The sequence below is a fragment of the Loxodonta africana genome, chromosome 20, assembly GCF_030014295.1.
Source record: "Loxodonta africana isolate mLoxAfr1 chromosome 20, mLoxAfr1.hap2, whole genome shotgun sequence".
Classification (NCBI taxonomy): Eukaryota; Metazoa; Chordata; class Mammalia; order Proboscidea; family Elephantidae; genus Loxodonta; species Loxodonta africana.
In genome coordinates this window covers 77,465,001-77,483,599 of record NC_087361.1, presented here as the reverse complement: position 1 = coordinate 77,483,599, position 18,599 = coordinate 77,465,001, and the positions used below count along the sequence as shown (strand labels likewise).

The 18,599-nt window shown below is 38.0% G+C and overlaps 1 long non-coding RNA gene across 3 annotated transcripts in view; it reads right to left on the bottom strand.

Annotated features, from left to right (window-relative positions):
• Nucleotides 1–18,599, bottom strand: part of LOC111750698 (uncharacterized) — a 62,004-nt gene that overhangs the window by 24,822 nt on the left and 18,583 nt on the right. For 2 of the 3 annotated variants that reach the window (XR_002785762.2, XR_010318771.1), the window contains exon 2: nucleotides 4,490–4,606. This is a non-coding gene — a long non-coding RNA (uncharacterized LOC111750698). Of the gene's footprint in view, nucleotides 1–4,489; nucleotides 4,643–18,599 lie in introns of all 3 variants that reach the window. The other variant, XR_010318772.1, reaches the window with a different exon arrangement.

The window sequence follows — 18,599 nt, the reverse complement described above, 5'->3', positions numbered from 1 at the left end:
TAGTTTTAATTTCCATTCCTTTGCTCTTGAATTGAATTCTGACTTTTTCTTTAGATCCTTTGGATTGACTGCTGTATGTTACTGATCTACATAGCTTTGATTCGGTGGTACCTACTGCTTTCAGCTCCCATCCATGGCCTTTTCTTGGGCTTTTACCTCATCCAAGGCCCAGGGCTGAGTCTCTTGCTGGCCTAATGAAAAAAACCCCAAACAAACAAACAAACAAAAAAAACAGTTGCCACTGGGTTCATTCTGATTCATGACAACCCCAAGTGTTTCAGGGTAAAATTGCTCTCCATAGGATTTTCAATGACTGTGATCTTTCAGAAATAGATTGCCAGGTCTGTCTTCCGTGACACTTCTGGGTAGATTCAAGCTGCCAAACTTACAGTTAGTAGCCAAGTGTTTAATGTTCTATAAAAAAAAGTGAAACCAAACCCGTTGCCATCGAGTCAATTCCAACTCATAGCAGCCCTCTACAGAGTAGAACGACCCCATAGAGTTTCCAAGTAGCAGTTGGTGGATTCGAATTGCCAACCTTTTGGTTTGCAGCCAAGCTCTTAACTGCTGCACCACCAGGACTCCACTAATGTGCTATATTCTTCCTATAATCCTATAATTACTTGGAACACATCCAATACCGCCTCTAAACACCACCTGTTCATTCATTTATTCTTCTTTTCTTCCATTTATTCCTTTCTTCCTTCATTATTTAGTTTTTCAAACATCTATATAGGGTCTCGGAGACCCTGGTGGCATAGTGGTTAAGTGCTACAGCTGTTAACCAGAGAGTTGGCAGTTCAAATCCACCAGGCGCTCCTTGGAAACTCTATGGGGCAGTTCTACTCTGTCCTACAGGGTCGCTATGAGTAGGAATCGACTCGTCGGCACTGGGCTTGATTTTATGGTTTATATAGGGTCTATAGGGTCTCTAAGAGTCAGAATTGACTTGACGGCAATGAGTTTGGTTTGGTCTTGGTTTATCATGGTTGAGCTGGTCAGCTGTAAGCACTGGGCATGGAGGTGAATGGAGTATGCACCTTACCTTGTAGAGCTTATAAAAAAAAAAAGAGTTGGCTCCCTAGCCTCTCCTCCAGCCTGCAAATTCTAGCAGCCTTTGCTCTGCTGTCCCCACCCCAGCCCCCAGCCGTACAGCTGTGCACCTGGGGAAGAAGCCATGACAAGATTCATCTGACTCATGTTACGGTAAGAGCATGTGTTTCGTATTGCTCTCTCTGACCAGGAAAAGATCCAAAAGTGCCAAGTGTGGACCAGCCTGCGTGCATTTCCTGTTTCTCTGAAAGCTGACATGCTGTCAGCATCCTGGGATCGCAGTGCAGAGCTTATAGTCTACCTGGAAAGATAGACGTTTAAAAAATTGATGATGAAGGCAGTGTGTAAAATGTTCTAGATCTACCATGGGTATTGTTCCAAAGAGATGACTTATGAGCTGGGCTTTACAGGATGGATGGGAGGAGGTGCTAGGAGGTAAAGCTTAAATTGGAAATGCTAGCATTGCGTGCATTCCTTTTCAATAGAATTAAATTAACCTGGGGCTTCTGTGATCCAGAAGAGGGAGTTACAGTCTTAAAAAGAGCACAGGAAACAGTGTGTTTATTCTGTTAAAATTTTTCATTGGGCCTTTACTTTCTTTGCTACCTCCTTTCTCTTTGTTTTTGGTTCTGGAAGCCACAGAACTGGTGACAATTCATTAGTAACTCATATTTCAGTACACTGCACTGTAGAGGTCTTTGGTCAAGTGTGAAACGCTCAGAACCACAACATCCCTTACAGGATCTGAGAGCATTCAGGCCCCGGGTCCATTTTGCTTGCCTAATCTGCTGTTGGTGTAGAGTTACACGGTGAGCCATTTAAAATGTTTCCCCTTTGTTCACTTACTAGTGACTTTTCTTGATAAGCCACCAAAGCATTAATTACAATATTAATTACAAATATTGTAGAAAATTCAATTACTTTAGCCAGGTTTTTTGTTTTGTTTTTCTAGTCAATATATGTGTTTTTATGTATTTATACTCCACTTCTTTGGCATATCTCTTACACAGAAAATGACATCTAACTATAGACTTGCAAAGCATTTTCCTTAATTGTAGTTAATTTGGCTAAAACATATTGTCTAGTGAAAATTTTTTTTATCTTTTTTTAAAAATTGTACTTTAGATGAAAGTATACAGAACAAACTAGCTTCTCAATGAACAATTAGTACACACATTGTTTTGTGATATTGGCCACCAACCCATAACATGTCAATACTCTCCCCCTCTTGATCTTGAATTCTCCACCACCAGCTTTCCTGTCCCCTCCTGCCTTCTTGGCCTTGACCTGGGCTGGTGTGCCCCCCATTCAGTCTCATTTTTTTTTTTTTATGGGCCTATCTGATCTTTGGTTGAAGGGTGAACCTCAGGAGCGACTTCATTACTGAGCTAAAAGTGTGTCCAGGAGCCATAGACTCAGGGTTTCTCCAGTGTCTGTCAGACCAGTAAGTCTGGTCTTTTTTTTGCCTAGTCAAAATTTTGAGAATATTTTTCATTTACCATAAAGTTGTTATTTTATGTCTCTCCTAAGCTGAAGAGTCCCTGGGTGGTACGAATGGTGCTTGGCTGTTAACCAAAACGTAGGAGGTTTAGGTTTGAGCCCACCTAGAGGCACCTCAGTTGAAAGGCCTGGCAGTCTATTTCTGAACAATCAGCCACTGAAAACCCTATGGAGTACAGTTTTGCTCTTATGCACATGGGGTAACCAGGAATCAGAGCTGACTCAACAGCAATTTTTTTTTCTAAGCTAAAGAGGACTTTCGGCTTTCATATTACTGAAAATGACTGACCACTACTAAAAAGGTCGTATTTATATGCATGTTCTTAACCTCTAGCTAACTTCATGTGATTTCCAGTCCATTTTTTTTTTCTTTTTAGCTCTTCAAGGATATATTGCAATTTTTGAGAAAGCTTAAACAAAAACTAAACCAAACCCTCTGCCATCAAGTCGATTCTGACTCATAGTGACCCTATAGGACAGAGTAGAACTGCCCCATAGAGTTTCCAAAGAGTGCCTGGTGGATTCGAACTGCTGACCCTTTGGTTAGCAGCCGTAGCACTTAACCACTACACCACCAGGGTTTCCTGAAAAAGCTTAAGTTACATATAATCCATTTTGTGCTCCATCTAGTATTTCCTGAATGTGTTGGTTAACTCTTTAGATATGAATGTTCCTAAACACAAAATAAAATAAGTTTTAAAAGTCCGATTATTTCACAAAGGCATTCATTTGAAAAAAATTAGGCAAATTTTAAAAAGGAGAGAATGGATAACACTGTCCTTTATCAAATTATAAATAATGAAACTGTTCTGTTAAAAGGATGTTAAGATAAGAATCTAGCAACCATCTTAAGTTCCGAGTTTTAAGTAATTTTTATAGTGATACCAAAAAAACAACAAAAACAAACTCATTGCCCTTGAGTCAATTCCGACTCATAGTGACCTTATAGGACAGAGAACTGTCCAATAGGTTTTCCAAGGAGTGGCAGGTGGATTTGAACTGCCAACTTCTTGGTTAGCAGCTGTAGCTCTTAACCTGCCACCAGGATTTCCTTATACGTGATAGTTTTGGCCAGGGACTTCTAATTAAACTAAAGGAAAAGCAAGAAACTTTCTCTTACCCTGGGGAGGGAAGGAAGAATAAAAAAAATAACTCTACCTGGAGTAACACAGAATAGTTGAAAATAATAAGTCAGGGGAAAAAAAAATTACAGGTTATTCAAAAGCTCTAGGCATGTCTGCTAAATTCCTCTGGTAGATAACTGTGCAGGCCATCAAATACACATTTTAATACGCAAAAATCAGTTGAAAAAAAAGTTAAGCACTTACCTCTGTTTTTTGAAAGTTATTTATTTATACATTTTCTAGTATGCTTAAAATATAATATTAGCAAAACTTAAAAAACAAAAGAATGAGGTAAAGATTAAATAATGTATAATACATTTTACTCTATGAATGATTCAAAAACATTTTTATTTCCTTAAAATATTATTCATACGTAAAGTAAGATATCAACACAGTTCAGAAGATTATGGGAAGATTCAAAAGAATATTTTCAGATGTGAATGATATCATTGAAATGCTTTATTACTGTCAAAACACTATTATATAGCACTTGTAATACTTGGTTATAAGGGTTGCCATGCTCCAAAATATATGCCACTTTGATATATAGATCCAAAAGAAGAAATACATTATTAGCTATGCTTATTAAATCATGGTACTACATTTTATCCACCAATTAAGTAAGGTTTTTTTTTTTAATTTTATTTTATCCTTTAAATTCCTACCATACTGATGTCCATCGTCTATTGTTGCCTGATAATTGGAATATTTTGCCAATATTTGCAGTTGTACAGTTTGAAAAGTGACTTCAAATCCTGCAAAAATTGTACGTGAAAAAAAATTTTTTTTTGAGTATATATAGAGAGACTTACTTCAAGGAAATGGCTCATGCAATTGTGGGGGCTTGCAAGTCCCAAATCCATGGGTCTGGCAGCAGGCCGAAGATCTCTGCTGGCTCATGGAGTTGCAGGGGCTGGAGAATCCAAGATCTGCAGGTCAAGCAGCAGGGTGGAGGCTTCAGCAGGCTTATATCCCAAGAACCAGAGGTCGGGCATCGAGAAGAGAGCAGGGTCAAAAGAGAGTGAGCTTGCCAGTGCCTCCTTTAATATGCTGGAGACAGGCCATATCCTCAACAAAACTCCTTTTTCAACTGATTGGTTGCTCATATCAGACCACAAAATGGAAGGTGATTACATTATAGAAACACACATGACAAACCACTGAGAATCATAGCCTAGTCAAATTGACACATAATATTAATCATTACAATACCAATTCAAAGACAGAGATTATCAGAGTGGATTCAAAAGAACCAAAACAACAAACCCAACTACATACTGACTGCAAGAAGCCCATCCCAGACACAAAGACACTGATAGATTAAAAGTAAAGAGACGGAAAAAGATATACTATTCCAATGCTAATCAAAAGAAAGCTGGAATTGCTCATCAATTTCAGACAAATCAGATTTCAGAGCAAGGAAAATTATCAAAAATAAAGAAGGGCATGACGTAGCAACCAAGCCAGTCAATTCTCCAGGAAGATGTAACAATCCTGAATGTGCGTGCCCCCAACAACACAGCATCAGAACACATGAGGTGAAACTCCTATCTGATAAAGGATTTGTGGCCAAGTATACTCTGCAACACACAGAATCGCCATGAGTCGACATCAACTGGATGGCAGCTGCTGGTGGTGGTGGATCCAAGACATACAAAGAACTCCTAAAACTCAACAAAATCACAAGCAGTCCAGCCCAAAAGTGGGTGAATATCTGAACAGACATCTCAGCAATGAAGATACACAGACGATGTGTCTTAAAACAAAACAAAACAAAAATAACAATCACCAGTTGCTGTATGAGTAGAATGTGTTCATAGAGTTTATAACGGAAATAGGTCGCCAGTCCTTTCCTCTGAGGCACCTCTGAGTGGACCCAAACCACCAATCTTTCAGTTAGTAGCCAAACACTTAACCATTTGCACCTCCCAGGGAAGATAATTCTTGTTTTAAATTTAGAAAATGATGCTGACAGGTGCCAATTTACTTATGACATGACAAAACACAAAAATTGGAAACAGTTTCATTCGTCTATGTCAATAGTACAGAAAATGAATATATGCATTTCTCTGCTAGCTATTCTGTATTGTGTAACTGACCCAGATCCTTTAGGATTCTTTCATTTCCTGAAAGACAGAGGGAGCCAGGCTCAATCCCTCTATTACCTATTAGCAAAGCACTTCTTTCTTTTTTATGAGATTGAATGCTTTCATTTTTTTCCCTCCTTCACCTCAGTGGACTGCAATGAGTATCTTTCATGGTGGACACACTTCACTTTGTTGGCCACTAGTGTAGATGCAATTTGAGTCCTTTTGGTTTGGTAGTGGGATGCTGATAAAATGTATTGCATTTGGGTGTATAGTTGACGCTTAGGCTCAATTAACTGATTTCTTCTATTCAATCAATACCTCACTTCCCTCAATTCTACTCTGCAGCCTTGGTACATGGAAGTGCTAAAGTGGAAATGGTAAAAATATGTCTGTCGTTGTTGTTGTTAGGTGCCGTCAAGTCAGTTCTGGCTCATAGCCACCCTGTGTACCACAGAACAAAACACTCCCTGGTCCTTGCACCATCTTTACAATAGTTGTTATGCTTGAGCCCATTGTTGCAGCCACTGTGTCAATCCATCTTGTTGAGGGTCTTCCTCTTTTCTTCTGACCCTGTACTTTACCAAGCATGATGTCCTTCTCCAGAGACTGATCCCTCCTGACAACATGTCCAAAGTATGTAAGACGCAGCCTCGCCATTCCTTGCTTCTAAGGAGCATTCTAGATTGAGAATTTCTGGGCTAGCAGAGACTTCAGAAGACATTCGGCTTGGTTTCTCACCCAGTATACACATCGAGCTCCCTAACTTAGTCAATAAAAATACAGGACACCAGTTCAATTTGAATTTCAAATAAACCAGACATTAGTTTTAGTCTAAATATGATTCAAATACTTGCAAATACTTGGTGTCCTGTATTTTATCCAGAAACCCTATGAAGTGGCCTGTATGCAGGAATTCTAGGATGTTGGTAGCCAGTGTCTCCTGCCTCTGAATAGAAAGGAATATTTCTTGTTACACAGAGAAGTAACTGATTGCAGGTGGGCTATATGTACATGTAAACACTGCAATGGGCTAAGACAGCATTTTTACTTATTTTTGCTTGCTCTTTGTTATGGTATGTAAATTATCCAGTATCCTTACATGGTAAGTCCTCAGAAGCTTTGTGTGATGGGAACAAAAGTAATAAAACACACACACACACACACACACACAAACTGAATTTTAGATCTGGAAGATCCAGGCCTCATGTGTCACCAATGAGAAAGATACACTAAGCAACATTAAGTGAGTTGATTAACCAAAAAACCATATCCGTTGCCGTGGTGTTGATTCTAATTGCTAGTGACCCCACAGGACAGGAGAGAATTGCCTCATAGGGTTTTCAAGGCTGTAATCTTTATGGAAGCAGACTGCCACATCTTTCTTCCTCTTGATTAATAGCTGAGTGCCATGAGGGATCCTTTAGTGAGTTGTTTAAGGGCACAAAACAATGGTGGCCAAATAGGGGCAAAGAGCGTGTGTTTCTGGTCAGAGAAGGTCTTCTTTGAAGCAACTGACCACAGAATGTTCTCTAAGCTTCCTCCAAGGCAGGTACAGGCTCCTAAGGAAACACTAGCCTTGGAACACAGCTGCTTGCTTTCTAGGACTTTGGAGCCTATACTCATTTTCAAAGCAGCTCCCAAAATGCATTTGTCAGACTTGATGCACAGAGAAAACCTCACCTTTGAAAGGTGTTTTGAACCAGTCACAGAGAATATAGACTACCATTCTGCCCTAAACTTAAATATGAGTTGGGGGAAAGGAGAGGGGCTCCTTTAAACATAAATCCTCATTGAAGTACAGCTGTTTATTGCATTTGCCAGATTTGAAGACTAACACAAATGGGATGTGGATGCATGTTAAGAGTTATGACCCCAATAAAAAGGTCCCTTAGTTATTGGCATAGTAAAGCTAGTACATGTAGGAAAACATTGTGGAAATCGGCTAGTCAAAAGAAACAAGACTACAGGTTAATTTTTATGAAGACTATATGTAGCATGCTCCAGGAATTACAGTAGCTACTCTCCCCTTGAAAGATGCCAGGCTGGGGCTGGGGGCAGGGCCAGATTCATGGTCTTAGTACATGGAAGTTGTAACAAGGCTTATGCTTAGAAGTTGAACAAGGCTTAGAGCTTAGAAGGAGTCCTTGCTTGATTTAATGCTCTGTTGTTATTGTCTTGAAATGCTCAATAATTTTGCACGAGGGGTCCCACATGTTCATTTTGCACTGGGTTCTGGAAATTATGTAGCTATTCCTGGGTGGAGATAAGAATTTGGGTCAGGGCTGTGGTTTGTGGCCAAGGAGTAGAGCTTTCCCACACACTATATTGTCTTCAGTGAGAGCTCTGTGCCCACAGGGTTTCACATCATTCACTGAGGAGTACCACATGCGTCCTGTCAGCCAAGTCAAAAGCAAGCTTTGAGTCTTCATTATCACTTCCTCCTATATCCAACTGGTCACCAAGATCTGTTGCTTTTACCTAGTAAACCAATTGCTGTAAAGTTGATTCCTACTCATGATGGTATCATGTGTGTCAGAGTAGACCTGTGCTCCGTAAGGCTTGAGTGGCTGGTTTTTTTGGAAGTACATTGCTGGGCCTTTCTTCCAAGGTGCTTCTGAGTGGACTCAAATCTCCAGCTTTTCAGTTAGCAGCCAAGTGCAGTAACCATTTGCACTACCCAGGAACTCCTAACTCCTAGAAAACTATTTTCTCTTCTCAGTCTCCTCTGCTAATGGCTTCTTTCAAGTCTTCATTCTTCCCTGTGAATTATGCTAACTACCTAATTGGAATACATGACCCTGGTTCATTCTTATCCTCTACAGTTCATTCTCTGTAGCACGTATGGTTAGCAAACTATGGCTCACTGGTCAAATTCCACCCATTACCGTTATCTGTTTTTATAGTTAAAGTTTTATGGGAACACAGTCACACCCATTCATTTACATATCATCTATGCTTGCCTTTGCACTATAGCAACAGAGTTGAGTAGTTGCAACAGAGACCACATGACCTACAAAGGCTACAATACTACCTTCTGGCTCTTTACTGAAAAGGTGTGTTGACCCCTATTCTATATTGGGTTTATTCTATATCGATGCCAAAATCATCTTCTAAAATGCACGTTTAATCTTTTTACTTCCCTGTTTAATTCTGCAATGGCACACTTTTGTTGGCAACATGAATTCTAAGCTGTTCAGCACGGCATACTAGGTTCTTTATAGGCCTCCTGCCCACTTCTCCAGACTCTAATGCTTTTCCACATGAACCAATGTCTATGCCATTTGTTCCCATCAGAGTGGAGAGCGATGGACGGGCAAGAGAAAGGGGAAAAAATAAGGGGATATATGTAATTTGGGAAAATTCCTCCTGGTCTCTGTTTCCTTCTCCTAGTCCCCATCCCCTTGAGAATCACCTCTCTGGACATACCAAAATACTTCTGTTTCTCCACACAGGTCATGTTTTCTCTGGCCTCTGTAGCTTTCTGCTTGCTGCTCCTCACTTTGGAATACCCTTCTCTCAAGCTAATTTTTAGTTACCTTGCAAGACACCATTCAAACCCCCTTGAACTGGCCCCAGACCCTCAGACTGAGTTAGGTATCTCTTCTCTGCATTCTATCAGAACTGATTTTTACTGATTTCAGCACTTAATCACAGCATTTTAATTTTCTCTCTCTATTATCTATCTCTTTATTAGTCATCTTTGTACCATTAATTCTAAAGAAATTGCTGTTGTTGTTGCTGTCAAGTTGATTCCAACTCATAGCAACCCTATATGACATAGTACAACTGTCCCATAGCACTTCCAAGGCTGTAATCTTTACGGAAGCAGACTGCTACATCTTTCCCTTGTAGAGGGGCTGGTGGGTTTGCACTGCCCTTTTGGTTAGCATCTGAGCGCTTAATCACTGTACCACCAGGGCTCCTTGTGCCCCATGATTAGCGCATAATAAACATTCAATAAATGCTTGTTGAATTGATTGATACAAGTGTCTGCCACTAGGCCAGTAAATGGCTGTTTGTGTATATAAACCACATCCAGGATACTGGATATTTTCACTCGGCTACTTCTTAATAAGCTGAGAAGTTTATTTTCGTATGAAGATTTTCCTTCAGCAGGAGAAGTCAAACTAACAGTCAAAATGAAGTTTCTCGTTAAAAATAACCTCTCTCATCATTTTATAAAGCTGAATCTATCCTCTGACCCTCTTCTTTTTTGTGATTATTTCTTATTTAAATATTCAGGTGGTAGGAGGACAGTCTTTAACAATCGTTTATAAATAACAGTGAATTATCATAGCCCAAAGCCACACAGGCTGGGCTGAGATGTAAAGGTCAATAGCCACCCCATTAGCTTCTAGAACATCATGGAAGATGTACAGAAATCTTTTTGTCTGCTTCAAGTTTGGAAAACATATTTCATACAATGGTTAAAACTAATTTATATTCAGGCTGTGAATATAACTTACCCAACTGAAATGATCAGAAAGGCAGAGGTATGAATTGATAAAAACGTGTTTTTCCCAAAATGCAGTTAGTTCCTATTAAGAATAACTGGCATTTATTGTTTTCTATGTCAGAGGTTATCCTAAGCATATTCATACATTGTTGTTGTTAGCTCCTGTCAAATGGTTTCTGACTTATGGCGACCCCATATGTGCGGAGTAGAACTGTTTCATTGAGTTTTCAAAGCTGTGACCTTTTGGAAGCACATCTCCAGGCCTGTCTACAGTCATTCAATTAACAGCACTATCTTACAGACTGGAAAAAGGGGACTAAGAATGGTTAAACTGTGGTTAGTAGGCAGTGTCGCAGAATTCAAACTCAAGTAATCTGATTTCAGAACCTTCATACTCAACCAGTACACTGTACTCTTCCTGAAGTAAAGCATTCTTTCTCTTGATGTGGAGTCAGATTTTCTGGAAAATATTATGGAATTAAATAGCTTTGGAATTTTATCCTTAAAATAAAACTGCGTTTTGTTTAAAGTGGCCTACATGAATCAGAAAGGGCCATGGTTGCTGCTGTGACTGAAGAGGCCTGATTAGCCAGTCCAGTGAACTATTTTAGCTATATGTGTTGGAAATTAAGGATGTCTGCAGGATTTTACACCCTGGTGGCTTAGTGGTTAAGAGCTACGGCTGCTAACCAAAAGGTCGGCAGTTCGAATCCACTAGGTGCTCCTTGGAAACCCTGTGGGGCAGTTCTACTCTGTCCCTTAGGGTCGCTATGAGTTGGAGTCAACTCGAAGGCACCGGGTTTGGTTTGGCTTTTGGTTTTTGAGCCCCCAAGGTACAGGTGGCTTGCCAGTTGACTCTGGGTTTTCTTGTTTACATATTTTCATCTACTGATAGGAACAGGAGATTTTGTTTTGGATTAAAAACATAACAACAAAAACAACTTGTCAAGCAGACTGCAGAGAGCTCCCCTTAAACCAAGGATGATATCTTCTCTGGAAGTGAAGATGCCAATCATTCAACCCACAAGAAAATCAGGTATATCATAAAAACATTGAATTTATACCACATTAGACCTGGATGCAACTTTACAATGGACACTGAAGCTCAGCAAAGCAAAGCACCTTATTCAAGGTCACATGACAGAACCTGAATTAGAACCGAAGGCCAGCTCTTTTTGTACTTGTTTTTTTTTTTTTTTTTATACTTAATGACTAGGTCCCTCATTACATGGTTGTACATTCTGCTTGTCATTGCTTGTGGTTCTTGGCACCAAGATAATTACTGATTATAAGCTAACTACAACTTTGATGCTGTGTAGAATCTGTTGTCAGGTACATGAGGTTGCAGTATTCTTTTCTTATCACTTTAAAGTCTGTGACAAATATGCATATAGCACATTCACCTATGTGGTAATATCGAACTGCTGATAATTCAAGTTGGTTCTCCTTACTGTTGTCATGTCAGCAATCTCAGACCAGTTATCTTCTCATTTTGTTCGTGACCTTGGTGATTATTTTAATGAAGAAACTGTAGCCATATGACATCAAAGTCCTCAACTTTTCTTCCTTTCAGCTCAAAATGCCTCTAGACTTCACTCTTTCTTTCTTCTTTCCAGCTCCCATAAAATATTTGGTATTTGGTCTTATCTAAGATCCATGCACTCTTCCTTGTTCTCTTTTACCTCTTTCAAAACGTGACTTTGAAAAAGTTCATTTTGTCTTTTTCATTTCCAATCATCTGCTCTTTACTAATTCCTTCCCTTTGTCCTGAAAACATGCTCAGATTGTCCCTAGCCTTGGAAATGCCCTCTTTGCCCTGCCACCACCTAGCATTACAGCCTTCTCATTCTTTTTCCATTTATACCTAAATTTCTTGAAAAAAATTGCTGAATTAATTATCTATACTTCCTTACCATTCATTCTTAGCCCCATATCACATGCTCTGTCTCCCCATCTCTCTGGTGAAATTGCTTGCTCAAAGGTAAACACAAGCTCAAATCTAATGGATCTTTCTTATATTGGAGCTTCTTTCACATGGCTGCAGTGTTCCATAATCTATATGTATATCTATCTATCTATATATTTTTTTCTTCAAAATATTTCCTCTTTTAGTTTGTGTGACCTGCCATTTCCTGGTTTCCTTCCACCTCTGTGTTACTTCTCAATTTTTTTTATCTGGTTCCTCTTCCATCTCTTGCCTCTTAAGCTCAAATATTCTCCTTAAGTTCTGTGCTGCTCTGTACTCATTTTTCTCCTCTGCTTCTGCTCTCTATCTTTGAATCATCTCATCCTCTCCCACAGCTTCTATTAACACAGAAATTCTTGACTTTCTGGTTCATGAAACTTTTTGAGCATCTGACCAAATCTATGACCCCCGAAATATTCACATAATAGTATAACAGGTAACATTTGTTGAGCACTCACTATGTGATCAATTAAATCCTCACAACAACCCTATGAAGTCAGATAAGGAAATTTGCCAAAGATCTACATCTTCTAAGTCCACGTGGCTGGAATTCAAACTCCAACAGTCTGACTACAAATATATTATGACATTCAAATTCTGCCCGTATTGTTAGGGGAATCATGGCCCCCCAAGTTCCTTTTAAACTATCACCACGTAGACAATGGCTACAAAACCTCTCTCTCTGGGTTACGTAAGTCCCCCTTTTTAAAACAGATTTTATTGAGGTATAATTGACATACAATGAATTGCATATACTTAGTGTACAACTTAATAACTTTTGACACTCTCTCACACACGCACACGCGTATACACCTATGAAATCATCACTGCAATCAAGGCAATAAACATATCCATTATCTCCAAATTTTCTTGGTTGCCTTTTAAAGAACTCCTTCCTGTTCCTCCCCATCTCACTCTGCCCACAGGCAACCACTGATCTGACTTCTGTCACTATAAATGAGCTTGCATCTTCCAGAACTTTATATTAATGAAATTTTATAGAATTCATTCACTCAGCATTATTATTTTGAGATTTATTCATGCTATTTAGTGTCAGAGAAGTTCATTCCTATTTATGGTTGAGTAGTATTCCGTTGTAAAAATATACCCACAATTAATTTACTCATTCATTTAATAGACCTTGGGTCATTTCCAGTTGGGAGCTATTACAAAAAAAAAGTTGCTAAGAACACTTTTTGTGTAAGTCTTTGTATGAACATAAGCTTTCATTTATCTTGGGTAAATACCTGGGAATGGAGTGGCTGGAACATTTAATATGTATACCTCTAATTTTTTAAAAATTAAGATACCTGACTGCTTTACGAAGTGGATGCACCATTTGGTATTCTAACCAGCAGTTTATGAGAATTCCAGTTGCTCCATATCCTTGCCAACACTTGATATGGCCAGTCTTTTTAGTTTTAGCAATTCTAATAGGAGTGTAGTGGTATCTTGGGGTTTTAAATTGCATTCCCTATTAACTAATGAAGCATCTGTTCATGTACTTCTTTGTCATCCACATATATACTTTAGTAAAGTGTCTCATGAAACATTTTGCCTATTTATAAAACTGGGTTGTTTTGTTATTATTGTATTTTGACAATTCTTAAAAAAAAATACTGCATATAAGTCCCTTATTATATAAATCATTTACAAATATTTTCTCCCAGTACGTAGCTTGTCTTGTCAGTTCTTATGTTGTTTTTATTATTTTCTCTTTATCACTGGTTTTGAGCAATTTGATTATGGTGTGTCTTGCTATAGTCTTGTTTATGTTTCTAGTACTTAGATTTCATTGTTTTTTTTTTTCTCCAACTTTTTTTTTTTTTTTAAAACTTTATTGTGCTTTAGGTGAAAATTTACAGCTGAAGTTAGTCTCTCATTCAAAAATTTATACACATGTTGTTTCATGACATTTGGTTGCAATCCCTGCAATGTGACAGCACTCTATCCCTTTCCACCCCTGGTTCCCTGTGTCCATTCATTCAGTTCCTGTCCCTTCCTACTTTGCGTGTTGCTTTTGGACAAAAGTTGCCCATTTGGTCTTGTATATTTGATTGAACTAAGAAGCACATTCCTCATGTGTATTATTTACTGTCTAATATTTGTCTGAAAAGTGAGCTTTGGGAGTGGTCTCAGTTCTGAGTCAGCATACTGCCTGGGGGCCATAGTCTCGGGGGTTCCTCTAGTCTCTGTCAGACTAGTAAGTCTGGTGAATTTGAATTTTATTCTATACTTTTATCCCATTCTGTCCGAGATTCTCTGTTGTGATTCGGACGAAATGGGACCAATAGATGTATTTTAGATGGCTTCTCTCAAGTTTTTAAGACCCCAGATGCTACTCACCAAAGTAGAATGTACATAGAACATTTTCTTCATGAACTATGCCAGTTGACCAAGACATTCCCCAAGACAGTGGTCCCTAGTCCCCCGCCTCAGCAATTCAGTCCCTCAGGGTGTATGGATGTGTCTAGAAATCTTCTATGCCTTTGCTTTGGTCAAATCGTGCTGATTTCTCCTATATTGTGTCTTGCCTTTCCCTTTACCAAAGTTTACACTTGTTTACTATCTAGTTAGTGATTTCTCCATACCCTTCCCAGTCTCATAACCATCCAAGAATGTTTTTTTTCTATGTGTGTATCTTTTCTTGAGTTCATATAATAGTGATTCATACAATATTTGTCCTTTTGTGACTGATACATTTCACTCAGCATAATGCCCTCCAGATTCATCCATGTTGTGAGATGTTTTTCAGATTCATTGATAAAGATCACTGATCTTTATTGTTGCACAGTATTTCATTGTGTGTAATACCGTAATTTGTTTATCCATTCTTCTGTTGATGGGCATTTAGGTTATTTCAATTTTTTTGCTATTTTGAATACTGCTGCAGTGAACATGGTTGTGCATGTGTCTATTCGTGTGAAGGCTCTTATTTCTCTAGAGTATATTCCCAGGAGAGGGATTGATGGATAGTACGATATTCCTATTTCTAGCTTTTTAAGGAAGCGCCACATCATTTTCCAAAGTGGGTGTACCATTTTAAATTCCTACCAGCAGTGAATAGGAGTTCCAATCTCCCTGCAACCCCTCCAACATTTGTTGTTTTCTATTATTTTTATTTTCTTTATTAGTGCCAGTGTTGTCAGGGCGAGATGGTATTTCATTGTAGTTTTGATTTGCACTTCTCTAATAGTTAATGATCACGAGCATTTCCTCATATGTCTATTAGCCCTCTGAATATCTTCTTTGGTGAGGTGTACGTTCATACCTTTTGCCCATTTTTAATTGTTTTATTTGTCTTTTTGTTGTTGAGATTTGAAGTATTTTGTAGATTTTAGAGATTGGACCCTCGCCAGATATGCAGAAGCCAGAAATTTCTTCCCAATGTGTAGGCTCTCTGATTACTCTTTTGGTGAAGTCTTTTGATAAGCAAAGTGTTTAATTTTTAGGAGCTCCCAGTTATCTAGTTTCTCCTCTGGTGTTTGTGCATTGTTAGTTATGGTTTGTATACTATTTATGCCATGTCTTAGGGCCCCTGGTATTGTCCTTATTTTTTCTCCCATGATCTTTATTGTTTTAGGTTTTATATTTAGGTCTTTGATCCATGTTGTTATTTTTTGTGTGTGGTGTGAGGTATGGTTCTTGTTTCATTTTTTTTATAGATAGATACCCAGTTATGCCAGCACCAATTGTTAAAGAGACTGTCTTTTCCCCATTAGATGGATTTTGGCCCTTTGTCAAATATCAGCTGTCTATAGATGTGTCCAGGTTCTCAATTCTGTTTGATTGGTCTATGCGTCATTGTACCAGTACCAGGTTGTTTTGACTACTGTGGCTGTATAATAGGTTCTAAGATCAGGCAACGTGAGGCCTCCCACTTTGTTCTTCTTCAACAATACTTTACTTATCTGGGAATTCTTCTTTTTCCATGTAAATTTGGTGATTTTTTTTTCTCTGTCTCATTAAAGAATGCTGTTGGAATTTGGATCGTGATTGCATTGTATCTTAGATCACTTTGAGTAGTATTGACATTTTCCATGTGTCTGGTATGTTTTTCCACTTAGGTAGCTCTCTTTTGGTTTCTTGCGGTGTATCTTGTAGTTTTCTTTGAATAGGTCTTTTATGTCTCTGGTTAGATTTATTCCTAAGTAAATAAAAACAATTTTTTTTCTTTTTATTTTATCTTCTTAGGGGCTATAAATAGTATTGAATTGGTGATTTCCTCTTTGACGTTTCCTTTGTTGGTGTAGAGGAACCCAACTGATTTATGTATGTTTATCTTGTATCCTGATACTTTGCTGAAATCTATTAGTTCCAGTAGCTTTCTTGTGGATTCTTTGGGTTTTTCTGTTTATAAGATCATATCATCTGCAAAAGGGATAATTTTATGTCTTTCTTACCAATTTGGATGCCCTTTATTTCTTTTTCTTGCCTTACTGCTCTAGCTAGGACCTTCAGTACAATGTTGAATGAGAGTGGTGATAAAGGGCATCCCTTTCTGGTTCCTACTCTCAAATAGAATTCTTTCAGTCTCTCTCTGTTTAGAATGATGTTGACTGTTGGTTTTGTATGAATGCCCTTTATTACGTTGAGGAATTTCCTTTCTATTCCTATTTTGTTGAGAGTTTTTATCAGGACTTTGTCAAATGCCTTTTCTGTGTCAATTTATATGATCATGTGATTCTTTTGTTTTATTTACATGTTGGACTACGTCGATTGATTTTTTAATGTTGAACCATCCCTGTATATCTGGTATGAATCTTATTTGGTCATGATGTATTATTTTTTGATATGTTTTGAATTCTATTGGCTAGAATTTTGTTGACAATTTTTGCTTCTATGTTCATGAGGGATATTGGTCTGTAGTTTTCTTTTTTTTGTGGTATCTCTGCCTGGCTTTGGTATCAGGGTTATGCTGGCTTCATAGAATGAATTCTGAAGAATTCCTTTCTTTTCTATGTTCTGAAATAGTTTGAGTAGTATTGGTGTGAGCTCTTTTCTGAAAATTTTGTAGAATTCTCCAGTGAAGTTGTCTGAACCAGGGTTTTTTTCAGTTGGGAGTTTTTTTTTTTTTTTTTAACCCTTCAATCTCGTCTTTTGTCTGTTTAGGTTTTCTACCTCAGTTTGTGTTAGTTTATGTAGGTAGTGTGTTTCTAGAAATTTGCCCATTTCCTCTAGGTGTTCAAATTTGTTGGAGTACAATTTTCCATAGCATTGTGTTATGATTCTTTTTATTTTAGGTTTGTTTGTTGTGGTATCACCCATCTCATTTCTTTTTCAGGTTATTTGCATCCTCGCCTTTTTTTCTTTTGTCAGTCTGGCCAATGGTTTGTCGATTTTGTTGATCTTTTCGAAGAGCCAGCTTTTGGTCTTATTGATACTTTGTCTTGTTTTTGTGTTCTCTATTTCATTTATTTCTGCTGTAATCTATTATTTCCTTTCTTCTGGTGCCTGTGGGCTTCTTTTGTTCCCTATTTCTTCAAGTTGTAGGGTGAGTGTTTTGATTTTGGCCCTTTCTTCTTTTCTGATGGGTGCATTTACTGCTATAAATAGACTCTTAAGCATTGCTTTTGCTGTGTCCCAAAGGTTATGGTACACTGTGTTTTCATTCTCATTTGATTTTATGAATTTCTTATTTCATTCTTGATTTCTTCTATTACCCAGTAGTTTTTAAGCAAGATGTTCAGTTTCCACGTATTTGATTTTTTTTTCTCTTGCTATTTCTATTATTGATTTCTACCTTTATGGCATTGTGATCAGAGAACATGCTTTGTAGCATTTTGATGTTTTAGATTTTATTGAGACTTGCTTTGTGGCCTAAAGTGTGTTCTATTCTGGAGAATGTTCCATGTATATTGAAAGGAATATATACTTTGCTCCTGTTGGGTGGAGTTTTCTTTATATGTCTATAAAGTCAAGTTGGTTGGTTGTAACACTTAGATCTTCTGTATCTTTATTGAGTTTCTTTCTAGCTGTTCTGTCCTTCACCAAAAGTGGTGTGTGGAAATCTCCTACTATTTTCATGGAACTGTCTATTTCTCTTTTCAATGCCGTTAGTGTTTGTCGTATGTATTTTGGAGCCCTGTCATTTGCTGAGCATATATTTATTATGGTTACGTCCTCCTGGTGTATTGACTCTTTAATCATTGTGTAGTGTCCTTCTTTATCCTTTATGGTGGGTTTTGCATTAAAGTCTATTTTATCAGAGATTAATACTGCCACTCCCGCACTTTTTTGGTTATTGTTTGCTTGATGTATATTTTTTCCATCTTTTGAGTTCTAGTTTTTTGATGTCTTTATGTCTAAGGTGTGTTTTTTATAGATGGTATATAGATGGATTGTGTTTTTTAATCCAATCTGCCACTCTCTGTCTCTTTACTGGTGTTTTTAGGTCATTTACCTTCAGT